The sequence below is a fragment of the Podarcis vaucheri genome (assembly GCF_965113315.1).
Source record: "Podarcis vaucheri genome assembly, chromosome: 2".
Classification (NCBI taxonomy): domain Eukaryota; kingdom Metazoa; phylum Chordata; class Lepidosauria; order Squamata; family Lacertidae; genus Podarcis; species Podarcis vaucheri.
The window spans coordinates 100,629,371-100,648,952 of record NC_138760.1 but is presented as its reverse complement, the minus strand read 5'-3'; the positions used below and the strand labels follow the sequence as shown (position 1 = coordinate 100,648,952).

General features: G+C 42.4%; 1 long non-coding RNA gene across 2 annotated transcripts in view; it reads left to right on the top strand.

Annotated features, from left to right (window-relative positions):
• Positions 1-19,060, top strand: part of LOC309525490 — a 40,550-nt gene extending 21,490 nt beyond the window's left edge. Inside the window, exon 3 of one of the 2 annotated variants that reach the window (XR_014216342.1) lies at positions 18,226-19,060. This is a non-coding gene — a long non-coding RNA (uncharacterized lncRNA). Of the gene's footprint in view, positions 1-2,630; positions 3,096-18,225 lie in introns of those variants that run through there. The other variant, XR_014216343.1, reaches the window with a different exon arrangement.
• The last annotated feature ends 522 nt before the right edge of the window (positions 19,061-19,582 follow it).

The following is a 19,582-nucleotide window of genomic DNA, read 5'->3' as shown; positions in this document are numbered from 1 at the left end:
CCATTGAAAGCTTTGAAAATAAGGGTGATGAGGAGTTGTGTACTGGGAAGGATGTCATATGGTTTCAGAATGATGGAGAGGAATATCAGGCTTCTGAATAGAGGTGAGAGGACCAATGGTGTGGCAATGGAAAGTCCTATTAGGCAAGGGGAAGATCTCCCAGAAAGCAAATTGGGCATTGCTTCACCCCAGTTCCATCTTACTGTCTCTGTCCTTCTCTATTTGATGGTGAAAAGCTGCTATGTCCTCCACACTCATCAATTGAACATGTGTTCCCCGCAGATGAATTGCAAAATTCAGCAAACTGCTATGACAATTAAGAAACGTGGATGCTTTTTGTCAAAGGTCATAAGGACTATTTCACAGGGTTCAGGCCAATCAAACTCAGAATAGGATTTTTATTTTATTTTTTCGTATCAAAGATAGAGAGTAGCTGTTGAGGATTAGTCACATGCATATTGATTAGGGAATTTGATATGCTTGCCTGGCCAGGAAGGTGGCAGAGGAGCAGCAGGAGAGTCTGCATTTAGAGTTTGCAAAGCCAAGATTTCATTCCTCTGGAGGGTCTTGTACTAGGCACAAAAACAGTTAAATGTGAACAAATCCTTAATATTTGCTGAACTGGCAGTTATGACCAGGATGCCTTAAAGGCTTTCCTCCTCCAGTTTCAAACATGAATTACAAACCACTTGAACAACGTTGAGTGTTGTCATTTGTCCCAAAACCTCAAAAGCCTCAGCCAAAGCCTATCCATCTTGCAAATTATGGAGGGAGAATTGGAAGAACCGAGTGGAGCCAGGGTATTGGCTATTACTTTCCCATCCTCCGCTCAACTATTTGTGACCCACAGCCAACATTAGTTATAGCTTGGTACAGACTGATTCCTATGGAGAGCGTTTGGAGAATAGGCACCTGGAAAGGGATCCCTATGCCGTTTTCTGTTTCCACCTCAATCATCTTACAGACCTGTGGGGTCTCTCCCAAAAGCTTGTCTTCAGAATTTCAGTTCAGCATAAAGGAGAGAGGAAAAGCTTTCAGTGTATGGATGTTCTGAATGTTATCATAATGATATAGTCATACACTGTATGAAAAACAACCACTCAACAGTTGGACCTTGGTTTAAAAGGACATATGAGATTCACATTTTGAATATGTGATCTTTTTCATAGTCATATTAGGCACAATATTTTCTTTTTTTATATATAAAATATTTATTAAAGGTTTTAAACAATATAACACCATACACATACACAACCCAAAAACAATAAAAAACACCATCACCAAAATGAGAAAATACATACATACAGAACAAGAAAATCATATAAAAGACATACAACATAGTTAGATTTCATAGACCAAGTTTCCATCACCCTCTTTTCTGCGTACATGCTCCCCTTTGCTCTGTGTTCAGTGCGCTCCCAGCATTGGTTCTGGAAGCAGTATACACAAAATATTAGTCACAATCCATTTCTATACTGTATCTATCCTGTCATTTATTATGTTTTAACGTTTTCCTTTCCTGTGTTCCCATTTAGAAAATCATGTTCAGCAATACTTCACCTTCTCTCAAAACTTGTTTTAAATTGTACATTTCAACTATTATGTCTCCAATTTTACCCTGTGTTATCAAATATTTAAGTATTTAAGTTTGACATAATATTATTCAAATTTCACCTTTGTTCTTATAGTTCAGTTATTTTCATACTCCTTTCCGCTAAGTTACTAATGCCATGTTGTCTTTATATCCTGCATCATTCTAGCATTCATACAATTTACAATACTTTTGCAAATAGTCCTTAAATTTCTTCCAGTCCTCTTCCACTGTCTCTTCTTCCAGGTCTCGGATTCTGCCAGTCATTTCTGCCAATAGGCACAATATTTTCTTTCTGTGCTGTCTTAAGCTTATTTCACAGCTGAGATCAAGTGTGTTATTTGCAAAACCCTTATCTATCATACGCACAGACAAAGGTCTGGTGGACACTGTTCATGCCCAGCCCACTGGGGTTGATTGTGGTGCTAAATCCATTTCTTCCAACGAGGGAGCAAACTTTGTTATGAGCACATTTGACACTTGAAATATGGCGACCAAGGGAGAAAATAAACAGCTAACCATGTATCTCAGAATTGTGTAAAATGGTCCTAAGAGGGTTTGACTTACACCGTGGGGGCTGCTGTGCATTTGAGCTGCTGGAGCAGGGGACCCAGCAGCTAACAGGAGGCGGAATCCTCCCAAACACTACCTTCTTCCATACTCAATATCATTTTTCACAAGGACCACTGTTCCTAAACTGTTTTTCAAACCAGCAAATTTTCAGCTCCCGTACTTTTAATTCAGGCTGCGTACATGCTCCCCTTTGCTCTGTGTTCAGTGCGCTCCCAGCATTGGTTCTGGAAGCAGTATACACAAAATATTAGTCACAATCCATTTCTATACTGTATCTATCCTGTCATTTATTATGTTTTAACGTGTGTTTCCCCCACATTTTTGAACTGAGAAGCAAATGGAAGCTAGCAGGATTGGCACAGGTAACAAAGGCAAGAAGAGGGGTTGTTGCTAAAACCCCAACTTCCTGAAAATATACTATATGGCTGCTATCACTTATTCCTCTACTTTTTATTATGCATTGCAGAGCAAAATCATCAACCATGGAGGAAGCTTCATCTGAGCAAGCTTTAAGAACACAAAATTATGTGATCATCTTGTTTCCAGGATCCTATCTTCCCCACTTAGAGACATCCCACAAGAAAACCCAGCCCAAGAGTTATTAAGTCAACCCAACACATGGTACTATTAGTAGATGACTGGGTGCCTGCCAACAATAATGTCTAAATTGGTTATTTGAGTATAGCCCTGCACTGTTTAAGTAGTGGTTCATTGATAACCACTTGGAGTTTGCCTTTCCTTCTAAGCGGTTTCCAAGAAAGCAGGGAAAAAATGACTTATGACAAGAGAAAGTTCAGGGAGGAAAGTGTTCTTTGCAATGGAACAAATGTTACATGATTCAGAGAGTTTGGGGAGCCAATTCTTCTTGCATTTTAGAGGCAATTTTGATTTTTTTAAAAAAATAAATATTAGAATAGACATAGCACATATCCAGGACACACAAAAGTATTTTGGGTGCTTACTTTTTATTTTTAAATATTCATATTTAATATTCATACTATGGCATCACTCAGTTCTAACACATTTCTCATATTTATCCTGAGCTATATTTTTTCTCCATGAATATTTATACATTTTGAAACCATTTGTATAGCCATAGCATATATTCCTACGATTAAGTTGCAGAATGTAGTATCTTACTGTGGTGAGTTGGTGGTGATTGCTTTTGAATAGGGCGGTCCAACTTTTCATGCCAAGTGGGCCACATGAGTACTTTGACATGGAACCCATGGGACACACCCTGCTTTGCCATGCTGGGGGGAGGCCAAAATTTGATGCCCCCCTCAGCCCTTGCACTGCCTTTCGAAAGCTGGGTAAGCAAGTTGCGGGGCTTTGGGAAGGAGGTGTAGGGCTCTGGCAGGGTCATAGAATTCGTCAGCCTCCTTCCCAAAACTGGGAAAGCACTAACGAGGCTTTGGAAAGGAGGAAGGAGGACTCCAGGACACTGTCAGAGAACTTATGCCTCCTTCCCAAAGCCCAGCACCTCACTTACACACTTACTTTTTTTGGGAAAGCAGCACGAAGGCTGGAGGGGGATTGTCGTGGGCCAGGAGATGGCTTCACCTGCTGAGCAGCAGCCTGAAGGAGCAGAAGGCAAAGTGACTCCACCTGCTGCTGATCAGCCTTCTTGCTCCTGATGTGAACCAGCTGGTTCCAGCTTTCTTAAGCAGGGTTTCCAGCCTCAGTTAGTTGCTGGAATGAACATTTGTCATGCCTGGCCAGATCTTGCTCCTTCTTGCTTCTTGTGACCTTGGACCCTCTGCTTTCTTGACACCCGGATCGTCTGACTACATGAACTGAGATACTCCTGCCCTTAGGACTGGACTGAGCCTTGCATATGGGCTCTGCCTCCAGGCCAAGAGTCCCTGAAACTTGGCTGGTTGGCTGGCTACTACCTCCACTGAGCTCTGCCGTGGCTGGCCACACAGGACTACGGCAGGCATCAAATGTTGCCAACAGCCACCAAAAAGGCCTTGAGGGTCACATGTTGGACCTCATGTTGGAGAACCATTCTTTTTAGAAGTTGTCTTCACTTTCCCAGGGTTCTCAATGATCACCTTAAAATTCTATAATACAGAAGCCTCCCAAACACTCCTTGCCAATGGCATTGTGTAAAAAATTAAAGTAGAGCAGGTAGCAACAACCAGTTTGCATAGAAGGGATCTGCCACTGGGAGGATGCAGTCTGGATAAGGCCCTCAAAGTTGGGTGGCACAAACAAATAATGGTTTCCAGTTGTAAAAAAAGGGGTGGGGGTGGGAGAAAGGGTGTGTGCAAAGAGATTCCATACACTACCAACAATGGCCCTGCTACACACAAAAATGAAAATGCTGAATAGATGAGGCAAGTTACAGTGGTACCTCGGTTTAAGTACTTAATTCGTTCCGGAGGTCCATACTTAACCTGAAACTGTTCTTAACCTGAAGCACCACTTTAGCTAATGGGGCCTCCTGCTGCCGCTGCGCCGCTGGAGCACAATTTTTGTTCTCATCCTGAAGCAAAGTTCTTAACCTGAAGCGCTATTTCTGGGTTAGCGGAGTCTGTAACCTGAAGCGTATGTTACCTGAAGTGTATGTAACCTGAAGCGTATGTAACCCGAGGTACCGCTGTATATCCAATCAATCCCTTGCTTATCCTACTACTCTTTCTTTCAATTCCAGTTGCCAGTATCCACCACTAGTCACAGTGCTTGTTACCTGGGTAGCAGGAGCATGATTCAAACTGCTTCATTCAGAGGATGTCCTGGGCCATCTTGCAATGCCATCATATAGAGATTGCCAGAGCCACCCTATTTGCTCGATAGTGTGATTCAGCTTCATAATGAAACCAGCACCATTGTGCAGTAAGGCCTTCACAGCCATAGAGTGTGTGTGTTCAGGCAGAGCACAACAGACAATTAGATAAACATTGTGTACTTTTAAGTACAAAGCCAAAAAGAGATATATAACCTCAGCTATGGGGAACTGCTGGCCCTTCAGATGTTTCTGAACCACACCTACAATCACCCCTGGCCACTGGCCATGCTTGCTAGGGCTGATGGGAGGTGTAGTTTACAAACATCTGGAGGGCCAAAGGTGCCCCAGCTCTGCTATAAATCCTAGGGGAAATAATCATTGAAAAGTGTGTGCTACTTCTGCCCAAGCTCATGAACTGGGGGATAGCCATAGAAGAAGAGTTTGGATTTGATATCCTGCTTTATCACTACCCAAAGGAGTCTCAAAGTGGCTAACATTCTCCTTTTCCCTTCCTCCCCCACAACAAACACTCTGTGACGTGAGTGGGGCTGAGAGACTTCAGAGAAGTGTGAGTAGCCCAAGGTCACCCAGCAGCTGCATGTGGAGGAGCGGGGATGCGAACTCGGTTCCCCAGATTACGAGTCTACTGCTCTTAACCACTACACCACACTGGCTCTCAGAGGGCTGAAGCTGAGCAACACACGAGCTGTTCCCCAACTGGAGGGAAAGGTGCCCTTTCCTTTTGCTCTCTTCCCCAAATACAACACAAGCAATTACTCGTGCAAGATAAATTAAGACCCAGGATGGAGTTTATCCATTGCTGCCTCTCTGAGCACCCTGTTTTGAAACGTGGCTCTCATGGGAGTTCTCCTTGCTTGATTTGGCTCCTTAATTTATGGCATAACGGCATGTGGTAGATAAGAGAATTCCCAATAGGACTTCACAGAGCCCCTCTCCCAATTTTTCTCTGTATATTCCAAGTTAAGGTGGAGAGGGCAAAGCTTTGATGAATAAGGCATATTTTCTCACTAGCTTCTTTCCTTAACTAGCTCAGGTTTTTGAAATAACATGGAATGACCACCGAAAACACTTCTTTGATAGTAGTGAGGAACTTAAGATAAAAAGCAGCTGGGTAGGAGGATTCCTTTCCTTTTTTTTCTAAGACAAAAGGAAACAACTTTGAACTCGGTAGACAATGTAGTTTAAACCCAAACAGATGTGGCGTAATCTCCTTTTTTGATCCTCTTGTAGGTTTCCTTTTAAAATGCGTACATGTGCGTTGAAATGATGACTTTCAGATGTCTCAACGTAATTTGTCTCTGTTGGAGTATCACCTTGGTACATAGATCATATGTGCCGAATGCTTAAAGTCTTTGAACATGAACTGAAGGGAACCGAGTAGAATTTATGTTGGTCTTTTAGCTCCTTTTTGGTGACCATGTAACAGAAGCAGTATAATCGCACTAATGCAGAAAGTTTGAACAATGACACCCACACCCACGTCAATAAATCCTTTTACCTTAAGGCTTTCAGATGTAACTAAGCTAAACTGATCTAAGTTAGAAAATGTGACGTTTGAGACCACGAAATGGTAGACTAATGTGCCGTAAACACCCTAGCTTTTCTTGCTTGATTGACATTAGTTAACATGAGGTTTTCCTGTGTGCATGGCTATGCTCTTACCACCCTAGCTACCCCAGTGAGATACCACAATTAGGATTCAACAATGGAACAGATTTCCTTTCAATAGCCATTCCAACGCACTTACATGATAAATGTGGCAATGACACCGTCCTTCTGCGTGTGCATAAATCTACTTCCAACTTCAAAGAGTTGTAGATTCATGGCCTAACCACCTTCTGCAGGGGAGAATATAAAAGACTGGATATACAGAGGAAATGGCAACAGAAATATGTGGTGCCCAGGTGTGAATAACAATTATAATATCAGAACTGCATGTCTGGGAATGATAAAGTGAAGGAGGAAGTATGAACCCAAACTGGTGGGAAGACTGCAATCAAATTCTCTCTATCCTAGCATTGATATGATGCTGCCTTCAGGCCCAAAGTCATCCTTGCTTGAGTTCCAAATACGCTGAGGATCTTTCTTCTGACCTTGGCTTAGCTCCACCAAATTTTCTGTTCTGCAAAATGTGAGTTATGATCTTTAACACCTGTGGCTAAGATTTAGTTAATGCAAGTATAGGAGAATCTTGGAGCCTTTAGAAAATGTTGTTTATATCTCCGAACATTCCTCTTTCTTGAAAAATTGCTGGTTCACTAGCCATTTCTCTGCTCCAAATCCATTCAGAGCACACCTAGACAAAAATTTGCATCCTTAGTATTTCAGTACTTGCTCGAAAATCTCTTATGCAAAAATACTGTCACCCTACAATTCTCCTCTCCCTTAATTTTTGACTTGCCATCTTTCTGAAGAAACATGCACTTGTTGAAGAACATCTCCCATGAAATCATTCCTTCAAAAACCAGTCTGGCAAGAAAAGGGACCATCTCAGTGTTTTTTGTTCTTTTTTTTCCTTTAAAAAATGGCCAATCTAGTTTTTGGTCACTAAACTTCTCAATGCTCATGATGAACGATTCAGTTGACTGATTCACTGCACACAAATTCAACTTGTGCTTGGGGAGAAAAGTTAATAGACCATTCATGGAAGTGTGTGACTCAATAGCCAGTACCCAGCATTCTTATTTACATTTTTATCCCACCCTTCCTTCAAGGAGTCCATTGTTCTCCCCTCCTCATCCATTTTATCATTACAACAAACTTGTTAAGTAGATTAGGTTTAGGGTGTGTGACTAGCCATGATGTCTATGCTCTGTCTCCACAGTTGGAGGCAGCAATGTTTATGAATACCAGTTTCTGGAAACCAAAGGAGAGGGGAGTGCTCTAATCCAGCTTCCCTGTTTCCCACAGGCATGTGGTTGGGCAGTGTGAGAACAGGATGTTGGACTACATGATCCATTGGCCTGACCCAACAGGCTCTTCTTAATGTCCTTGTGTTCTAATAACACAAGCCCAAGGTTATCCTGTGATCTTTGGGGCTCAGGGGGGATTTGAACCCAGGTGTCCTGGTTCTGGACTGACATTCTGACCACTACACCACCTTGGCTCTCACTGAATGTGGTAGCAGACTTCTAGGAAAACATCATAACATAGACTAAAACAAAAAACCAGCCAGGTTGTATTCTTGGGGTTTGTGTTCTGCTGCATAACTTCTCTTTGCCGAAATGAAGCCAAAAGCAACATACTGAAGCTGGAGGAAAGATGAAGCCGACACATTTCTATAAATCACAGAAGTTGTACCTTGACAGAATTCTGTGATACTGTCCTATGTCATTCTAGGGCAAATATCTATTTCCAGCTGTCTGAGAGTTCTACATTAATTTCCTAGATGGTGTGTGTGTGTGTGTTTTAATCCTGTATATGGGTGGAGTTCTGAAATAAACCAGATATTTCCTGCTTTCTCTTACATGTCTAGGTCAAAACTTTAATATCTTTGCCAACACTGTCACTCCAAGCACAGCAAACTGATGCTGAGATTTAAGGGGGGGGGGGGGAAACACACCCCAACCCCTCCAAAAAGAAAATCTCCAGATAATGCTTTCACATGATTCATTGTGAGATAAGAATGTAGTATCTAATAAAGTAAATACAGCCGTGCCCAAAAATGTGATTTAAACAGCTGTTGGCTTAGAAAGGGGGGGGGGGCAGAAAACCAAAGGCCGTTATTTCTCAGGATCTTGTGGCAGAAAGTTTTGCATTCATGAAGCTTTAGAACATCTCTTCCACCCACCCAGTGAAGCTCAGCTGTAATTTCAAGTTTTCTGCTCTTCAAGTTTTATTTAAGCAGCTATAGTTAATGTCCTTCAGATGTTAAGGAACAATACAAGATGTGCTGCTTATAACATGTCTTAGCATATTGCTTAACCAACCACTATGCTAAATATTCCTTAACATAGATTTCCTCCTACTCCAAGGAGGAATCTTACACATCCTGCCTATTTCCTTGGGCTAGGTGGTCTGTGTGCCCTGCCCTGATTCCTGTAATCAGAATAGGTTGGCATCTTACCCATCACATGACTGAGGAGAGTGGTCTTATAACCAGGAGCTATATTTGCAATTTTCCAGGACATTTTGCCGATTTCTGCTTGCGGCTGCAGTATTCTGGATATGTCTGGGAAATTCCAGGCGTATGGCAATCGTACTATAAACAATGCATGTACAGAGAGCAGTGGGGTCTTTCCCATGGCCCCCACCACTATGCACAGTCGGGATAATGTATTGGGATGCCCCATCTTGGCCTTCAGGCTTGAACCACCTCCTGAACATGCTGCCTAGATACCACAACAATAGCATCCCATGTGGCCCCAGAAGTGATGGGGAGGAAGTTAAGGTCTACCTGTGTTTTTGTCTTCCACTCCAGCAATAGAGTAAAGGCACTTGCAGCTTTTTCAGTGGTCTCTCGTCTCTCCCCATATACTGGACATCCTTAGGTGGGAACAGAGAGATGCAGAAAGGAAGCTATAGTTTGTAGTAGCTGGATGAGGCTACAGCATCCTTGAAATACCGTTCCTGTTGGGTGATCTCATCAGATACAGTACAAGCACCACCACACCTCGTGAAAGAGGGCTTATTCCTGTACAGTGGTGCCCCGCAAGATGAATGCCTCGCAAGACGGAAAACTCGCTAGACGAAAGAGTTTTCCGTTTTGGAGGTGCTTCACAAAACGAATTTCCTATGGGCTTGCTTCGCAAGACGAAAATGTCTTGCGAGTTCCTGCAGGTTTTTTCCCCTCCCCCTTTTTCTAAGCCGCTAAGCCGCTTATCAGCTGATCCAATAAGCTGATAAGCCGCTAAAAGCCGCTAAAAGCCTCTAAAAGCCGCTAATAGTGCTAATCCTCTAATCCGTCAATGGGCTTGCTTTGCAAGACAAAAAAACCGCTAGACGAAGAGAATCACAGAACGGATTCTTTTCATCTTGCGAGGCACCACTGTTCGTTCTTTGTGTATATTTGTAAACAGATACAGCAAACTGTATGCCTGTTGCCTTTGTCCATTGAGTTTTCTTGGCAGGGATACTGGAGTGGCTTGCCGGTTCCTGCTCCAGGTGGATCACGTTTGGTCAAAACTCTCCACTATGACCTGTCCATCTTGGGTGGCCCTGCACGGCACAGCTCATAGCTTCTCTGAGTTATTCAAGCCCCTTCGCCATGGCAAGGCAGTGATCCATGAAGGGGAGAGAAGACTCCCTGGAAAAGACCCTGATGTTGGGAAAGATGGAGGGCACAAGGAGAAGGGGATGACAGAGCACGAGATGGTTGGACAGTGTTCTCGAAGCTACCAGCATGAGTTTGACCAAACTGCGGGAGGCAGTGGAAGACAGGAGTGCCTGGCATGCTCTGGTCCATGGGGTCATGAAGAGTCGGACACGACTAAACAACTAAACAACAACAACAGCAAACTGTGTTAAGTCTCTGGTAGCATCTCTTACCACCCTCAAATTTTGATGACTCCTCACATTTTGTTCTTCTCAGAGTGAGCTCGTTAACATTTGTCAATTTTTATTACTTATTTCCTAGCCAGAACATGGTTAGAAATCCTCCATGGAAGCGAAGAAAGCAGTTTCAGCATGTGAATCTCATCACTCATGAGTATTTCTTATGCTGGCCCCAACAATTTCCTGATAATAATTGTTTCTACTAAAGTTCAGATATTTGGTTTCAATTAAGCTTCTATTGGTTCCAGCCAGATAATCTTCTCCATCACTCTGCATTCTGTGTGATGAAAGAAGTACACCGAATTGCACTTCATCAGCAGCTGAATGTTTAGTTTTAACAGAGCCCCAGGCTACACTATGGTTAATCTAAACATACACATTTTGGACGAGTCAAGTGCTTTATTGTAAGCAATGTGGAAGTGGATGTGTTTGCAGCTGTTCTTCCACATGGGACCCCAAAGGTGGGCCTGGTGCGCTGCAGGTGTCTCACAGACATCTGCCAACAGTTATAGCTGTTGGAGTCAATGTTACATAAAGGCCTAAGTGGGTTTCATTTCTGGGTGATAACATTATAGCTGGCAGCTCAGTCTTGAAGAAAGATGAAATTCAGTTTGAACAGGTCACTGAAATAGATGTCCAAATGAAGATTCTCTGCCATTACTTCTTCTACTGGTCACTACTGCCTCATAGAGTACTTAGGTGTTTTGTTGCTTCAAGAAAATAAAAATTGGTGGTGTTGTGGCTTCAGAAGACCATTTGTGGGTACATGGAGTCCACCTGGCCTATATAGTCTAATTTTAGAAAGTTCACAAGTTTCAGACAAGAGACTTCCCAGGTCCTACCTGACCTTTTGCATGCAAAGCTGAGCTACAACTCTTCCTCTGAGCATGGTGTGGATTCTTAAAAACTCCCAGTATATTAGTTATATTTTGCATAATACAAATAAGAGACAAGAGTTGTGCTTTGAAAACCACCTGAATTAGTTACAAAAGCTGTGCATAGACCTGAATCAAATTTATTTCTGGCTAGCTTGTCACCCTAAACCTTACCTGCTTCACTAGAAAGAAAAGTAGAAGCAGCTACCTTCAATTTGGCACTGCCTTGAAACCTGGATAGCTTGTCCATTAAGAGCACAGGGTGTTCATTGCTGCTCTGTTGATTTATATTGGGAAGCTGGGCATGGAAAGAAGATGTATGAGCAGTGTAAAAGCAAGCAATACTCTTTGGCAGTAAGACAAATACCGGTTGAAGTGTATGCATGAAAGAGTAAAGGTGCTTCTCGTGCAGAGAAGAAATGTTTTAAGTGAATGCACCACATCATCTTTCCATTCTTTTCGAGTGGATCAATATGTAACATCAAATGAGGTTTATTTCATGCGAGTAAATTTTTACACTATTTGGTAACTAGGCTCTGTTGGACCTGAATAAGGCAATTTGAGCTCTTGGTAAGCCCACTCCTAAATTCAGGCTAACATAATTGAAACCAGTAGGAGAATTAAATTATAACTAACTTCATAAAAGCGTGTCTTCAAGCAAGGCATGATGCTGAAGAAATTGAAAAATGAAACATGTTGCAAGGTACTCCAGCTATTGCAAGTCTCATTGTTATTTTAGAAATTTGTAGGTGTCAGCCTTCAACTGTAAAAGAATGACATCTTAGGGTGGTATCAAAGCTAGTCTTATCCAGTTTTGGGAAACACTTGCCTGTGAGTGCTCCAATTGGAGAACAGCCTCTACCAAAGGTAAAAGGTAAAGGTAAAGGTACCCCTGCCCGAACGGGCCAGTCTTGACAGACTGTGGGGTTTGTGCGCCCATCTCACATTTATTGGCCGGGGGCCAGCGCTGTCCGGGGACACTTCCGGGTCACGTGGCCAGCGTGACATCGCTGCTCTGGCGAGCCAGAGCCGCACACGGAACGCCGTTTACCTTCCCGCTGGTAAGCGGTACCTATTTATCTACTTGCACCCGGAGGTGCTTTCGAACTGCTAGGTGGGCAGGCGCTGGGACCGAACAGCGGGAGCGCACCCCGCCGCGGGGATTCGAACCGCCGACCTTTCGATCGGCAAGCCCTAGGCGTTGAGGCTTTAGCCCACAGCGCCACCCGCGTCCCAACCTACCAAAGGTATCATGTGCTTTGAAGACACTCAAACTCAGGACGCAAGGGAGAAACGTGCTAAGAGGAAGGCACGCTTGGCAAATCCACAGCATGATCAACTCCCACCCGGAAACCAATGTCCCCACTGTGGAAGGACGTGTGGATCCAGAATTGGCCTCCACAGTCACTTACGGACTCATTGTTAAAACCCTGTTTATGGAAGACAATCTTACTCGGCTACAAGTGATCGAAGAAGAAGAAGACCCAGTTTAAGTCAACAGACATGGCTAAATATTCTAAGTAGGACTTAGCTGATCCTACACACAATAAACTGGCATAAAGCAAGATTGTGCAAGTAAAGTTATGCCAGATCCAAGCTCCATTAACCAGCAAGGCTACTGCTTGCTGAAAACCAGCCTTTAAAATAGTATTTGTGTTACTTCATCTTCAACCCATGTTGGGTTGCCCTGTCATGTGACTGAGCTCAATGATCTTGGAGTCCAGTCTGACTCTTGCTTCTTTGCCACACCCCTGGAATGCTCTTTCCTCCAGGGATTACACTGGTTTAAGAGCCACCAGGGTCAGCTCTGGGCCCGAGCTGAACCAGGATGGAGGCATATCTCCAGCTGAGCATAGGTTGAGGGAATGAAGGCAGTGTAGCCCAGTTGCACCAAGATCTTTTTGGCTCAGCTGAAGATCCACTGGTTCCTAACCTGCTCATCCTGGTGGATCTTGCTATTGGGTTGCTCCCTACCACCCTTAATTCTGTGACGGTTTAAAACGAAGCCTGGAACATCATGAATGTAACAGCTACCTGTTTCCCCACCTCAAAATGCCAAAATTTTAAGTCAGGTCATGAAATTAAGTTGTTGTTGTTAAATGTCTTAGTCACCTTTCTCAAAACAACCCACTGCAACTTACAGAAATGTAAAAGATATGAAAGAAATGTAAACCTGATAAATGTACAGAAGTTAAAACCAAAACGTACACCACAATGAATCCATGTCATACTAAAAACACCCTGCATAAAAATGAGCAAAATCAAAACCAGCAGGATATGCAATTACCTAAAAGTAAATAAAAAACTAATGATCTGTAAAAACAGACCATCACATGCCATCAAATGCCTGAGTGCAGAGGCAAGTTTTAACCCATTATCCGTGTCAAACAGGTCTCACTGGGTAGAGCATTCCATAGACACGAGGGCAACAGCTTAAAAGTCCCTCTCCCATGAAAATGTCCAGCACTGAAAAGACTAATCAGTTTGCAAAATCTAGGGCTGTAGGGGGAGAGTTTGTTGGCAGTGGAAGAGAAATTAAAGGATAGAAATACTGCATTTTAAATCCACTCTGGAGAAGAATCCAGAGTTACATGACGTATTAATTTATGCTTAAAAAAATTACAGACAAGTCCCCCTGGCCTCACTCATTGCTTTCTATTTCTTCTTAAAGTGTTCAGATTTGTAAATTGGAAATGAGTTCCCTTCCCAGACTAGATAATGTATTTTTCATAATTAAGATTCTAGTCTTGAGAATTCATGCAAAGAACAAGATATGAAGTTCCACATTACATGCTGTTTTATGTTCATTCAAAAACGTGATATTGAAGTCTTCCAGAGGGTCTGGCTGTAATATGTAGAGGCAGACAACTAAACCAAGCATCTTAATTCCCATGAGATTTCAAAGTCTTCAAAGTCACGATGTAAGAAATAGAGGACCACTATTTTCCAGGGGCAGCTATTATTAGCAATCTTGCAGCCATTAAAACATTTCCTTAAAAAAATACACTGCATTATATAAACTGTTGCTTTAATAGTGTCCAGAATAATAATCTAGTGAGCAGTCCAAAGTTTTTGTTTACTTTTATGCAGATTAACTTCCATTATTTTTGAGATACACACACACACCACACTATTTCTAAAAATCTAAAAAAATCTCCCAAAACTTTGAAAACTTCATTGGAACCAATCGACATGTCATAAAAATGTGCCAAGCTTTTTTTTTTAAAAAAATAGTCATTCTTGATTGAATTGTGCAGTTTCATTTTTTACATTCATTGAGTGAAGTTCTACCACAGTCCAAATGAAGGTTATAGTTCACAGCCATAGAAATATGTGCTGAAGCTTCCATAAATTTTTATGAGATTAGGATTCCCATCCACATTTTACTCATTAGGATTCCCATCCACATTTTACTCATAACAACCATTTCTCACCCCTTTTCAAACTTCAACTCTCTTCAAAAGTAGACGTGGAAGTATTTATGGATACATATTCCAAAAGAAAATGGACGAAGCAATTTTTCCATCGTCTCTGTCGTGAGATGTGGAAAATCTTTTCAAATAGTTTCAGTTTGCCCTTTGATCACTTTTCCTTTTTTTTTTTGAATGGCATGATGCCCGGTGTGTTTTATTTCGTTGATTTCCACCTGCTTTGCGTTAGCAACTGTTGAAAGCTGGAGCATGATTTTGATCGTGACTTGGGAGAGTTAGGAAGTTGATCCATCATACATGGATGGGTTCAGTCAGCAGATCAAATAATTCCTAGGCACATCACTTGTTGCTGAAAGTGAGTTCAATTCCCATAGATTTCCAGATGGATGGAGAAACGCAACAGTGTTCCCTTGTTGAAAGCAATACAGTGGCCCATTAGCAAATATATGTGTGGGTGGCTTCTGTGAACGGTTCTCCCTTTTCTCTCAAATCTCCTTTGTTTTTCTAACTCATGGGGGCAGTAAGATTACCTCAGACGCAGCCTGGAATATTCCCTGAGGGTTGCCTTGGGAGACGGGCACCTTTGTAAAAATAACAGGTGTATCTAGATAGTTTTGGTCCTGGTATCTTCAAAGGGAAACCTGCAAAGCAGAGAGGGAAAATGGCAAATCCTGACTGCTGTTAATTGTTCTCCTTCAATAAAAAAAAGCATGGCTTGTCTATAGATTCCGTCTAGTATCTCTTTCCAAATTAGGGACTGGCCCTCTGTGCTTTATTATCTGATGTAGATAAAGCCGCCCGTATCTCCAACTTCAAAGAAGAAACCTTTGGCACTGTCCATTTCAATTAATCACGAGAGAAAAGAGTTTTTAAGTAACTGGAAACATTTATTCTAATGTATGAGAAGATTTCTTACAACTAAGCATTTCTTTTAAAACGCAAGGCCAGCACAAGTGCTTAGCAAAAAGACTTTCTTATCTTTATACACTTTCATTCTCGCTAATCAGCAGTAACAAAGACGTGGCTAATTTTAGAAGATTTGTATTTGATGTCCCCCTCTCTCTGTGCTATCCTTCATTTCCTTTTTTTTTTGTTAAGAAGAAGGAAAAATAAATAAAGGTAGAAAACTGCAGGATACAAAACAGGAAAATAAAACCCCAGAATTATTGTGTGTAGCGTATGCTCACAGAACTATGCAGTGGTGTATGGGATGTTAGGGGAGGTGTAGTACCTCTTTTGCCCCCACCTGTTACCCAGCTCTCACCTGTGACTCCTAGAAGCTGTCAGCATGCGACAGTGGCCACGCCCCAACTAAATCAGATGAGGATAGCCAATGGGTCTCAAACCCTCAGTGAGTTAGGGAGTTCCCCTGCAGGCAAAGACAGGCTCCAGCAGATTGAGCAGATGAGAGAAATAGTGGGTCCATTGGTTAAGAAGGTGGTTTCTGCACTTGCTGTAGAGGGAAGTGAAGGGCAGAGGGCAGAGGGAAGTGAAGGGGCTCATCAGCCTGGGAAGGTAGTCCTTCTAGGACAGGGGTCAGCAAACTTTTTCAGCAGGGGGCCAGTCCACTGTCCCTCAGACCTGGTGGGAGGCCAGACTATTTTTTTTTTGGGGGGGGAATGAATGAATTCCTATGCCCCACAAAGATGCATTTTAAATAAAAACACACATTCTACTCATGTAAAAACACCAGGCAGGTCCCACAAATAACCCATAGATGCATTTTAAATAAAAGGACACATTCTACTCATGTAAAAACATGCTGATTCCCGGAGCGTCCGCAGGCTGGATTTAGAAGGTGATTGGGCCAGATCCAGACCCCGGGCCTTAGTTTGCCTACCATTCCTTAGCCTTTCCTTCACCTGCAGATATCCCCAAAAGCAGTGGCGGTTTAGCAGGCCAGATTTAGAAGGCGATTGGGCCGGATCCAGCTATGGGCCTTAGTTTGCCTACCCATGTTCTAGGAGAAGGAAAACATGATCCTAAACCTCCACTGCTTTGTGGGATATCTGCAGGAGAAGGAAAGGCTAGTGGAAATCTGATTTAGATAAGAAAAAGTGAGTTAAGTATGCTTCCTCAGCACCTCTGTTCCAATGCTGTTCAGAAAGCGCCCCCTCCAAAGGCTACTTTGAAATAAATATTATAACATGGTGGAGGGATCAAATCCCAGGTATTGATCATAGCAATCCCACATCATTAAGAGCGGCCTGTTTTCTCAAACTCCTGATGCCATTACTTTTAGGGCAGGTTTACATATTACCCAGTAAAATGCTAGCTGCTGGAAAATGACACCAAGTGGTTCAGATGGGAGGGCAATAGACACTTTTCATGTTTATCCTTCTAATTGTGTGTAGTCTCTCCATGCCAGAAACATCATGTTCCAGTGCTGTCATGGAGACTTCTTTTTGGGGCAGAGTCTCTTTGCCAACACTAGCCACCTCAAGAATGTATGGCTCGGGCATGGAAAATCGGCACAAGATTTTGGAGATTACAGAAGATCACTGGCATGCTTTTTCACGTGCTAAAAATGATAGGATTCCTTTCAGATTGTCGTAGACTAGTATTAGATCAGTCTATGGTAGAAAGCTAAAAGTTCCATGTAACATTATACACCACTGACAGGCTTTACTGTTTGCTAAAGTTTCCTGAACCTCTGTACTGCTGCTGTTTTCCCCATTTAGAGAGTGATATACACGAAAATGCTTATTCCAGAAGTGGTAGGACATTTATTTTTTTTGTCACTAAGGTATTGAAATTAAATTAGAACAGAGGAGAAATGGTCTTTGGCCTGCTAAAGAAGGACCACATACACATGGCTAGAAGATTAGTTAACAACTGGTTTGGCTGCATTACGCATTAGAGACAGAATGCCATCATTTCACTCCTGAGCAATGATACTTTTTCCAGATTGTCAGAGGGGCAGAGGTGTTCTGGGGAAATTGCTTTCTTGACAATGCAACTAGTATCTATGTGAGACATATTCCATTCTTTTGCCATATATGTGCAAGCAGCTATCTTTCTGGGCCTGAGAAGTATAGTGTGCCAACTTGAAATTGCTTTAATTAAATAACTTCCATCATTATGATGAGCAAAAGAAAAGCAAAAAATATCCAATTTAATGTTGTTTAATTTCAAAGCAGTTAAAAAACCCCTCCAAACAGTAAGAACTTGAAATCTAATCAGTTACTTTTCAGGCATCAGTCCCTGAAAATATATTCTTAAGATTCAACTGTCATGATATATTTGCTTGGCATGAGAAGGTGCTTGGATAGGGAACCAGAAATTATGGGGGTCCCTGAATGACATCCACAAGCCCCACCCACTGACTCCTTCCAATTTTAGCTAAATTATACCCCTCCCAAGTATGCTTCTAAAAATAGTAATTAAGGAGGCTGGAACAAGAGGAAGACAGACCCTGCAAGTGTCCCTATTTTCCAGGGACGTCCCTGATTTAGAGAAGCCATCCTGGTTTCTGATTTGATCCTGGAATGTCCCATTTTTCCTTAGGATGTCCCTAATCATGGTTCGTTGAGTGATTAGCATCATGGACTGATGAAGATTGCTGCGAAACCTGGATAATATCTGAAGAACAGGTCTCATCTATTTGGCTTCAATTGATCATTTGGCTTTGCGCTTCCAGCTAACGACCACTTGAAGAATGCTTTTTGGTAACCACTCCTACATTTATTGCTTTGTGCTTCCAGTGGACAACTATTTGTTCCAGCTGTGTTATGACATATTTATCACATACATAACCAGTGCAGCAACGAGAGAGACACTGGTGTTAGAATTCCTGCTCTGTGATTGCAATCATAGGATTGTTGTCCATCACATGACGGTGTATGTTTTGACTCCACAGAGTGGGAAGTGACGGAGACAGGATGTTTGTGTTTCTGTGTTCCGTGAAGTGGGACTATTGTCCTTTGTTCTTTTTCTCTCTGCTGTCTGATGCTAGAGAGAGAGGGAGCCATGTTGCAGTGCTCCTGTGTGTTTATATGTAAAGAAAGTAGATAAGCCAAAATGCTGAGTTGCTGAGGTCTGTTACGCAAACTGCAAACACTCTGTGGATCCCTAAGTGTGCCGGTGTCTGTTGGCATCGATTGCTGTGATGTTCGGGCTGAAGAAAGCTTTTGAAGCTCCCGAACGAATGACCAGGAGGGAGAGAACATGCCAGTCGGGCATGTGTCTCTACCAGGGTCCTACTCGAGTGTAGGATGAGCTCCTGACAACTGGTACATTCTATGTTCATGAGTATCTCCAGGCACTTTAGTTTGCTCATTGTCTAGTTGGTTTATGAAGGTATATATTTACGTATTCCAGTAAAATTGTTCTTTATATTCATAAGCCAGTTCTGGTGTTGTTGGTTTGTTGTTCAATTATTGTTATAACACCTGATATTTTTGTGTATACTTTGTAGACATGACTGTTCATAAGCACAATCTCTCGCATTGTAGAGCTAGCTCAGCTCCTTGGTTTTCTGAGAGCCAGGAACTGCAAGGCGAAAGTGGTGCCAATGAGGTCAAAACCTGATGAATGAAGCCAAGAATCAGAGCCGAAGACACCAAAAACACACCAAGGCCCAGAGGATTCTTCTTGTTCAAACAAAGTCTCAGGGGAATCCTTTTATAGTCTGTTCTGTCTAGCAGGGCCCTGTCACCAGCCTGAATGGGCAGGGCAAGTTCAGAGCATGAAAATCCTTCATTGCCCTGGAAGATACTCCAAACTGCAGTTGTGATGATGCATTGCAGCTACATAAAGAGCTAAAGGTTCCTATTCTAGCTGACATGTGGGGGTTTTCTGACACAGAAGGAGTAGTTGGTAAAGTTGCTTTCCTCCTGCAGAAAAAGCAGATTCTGGACCAGAT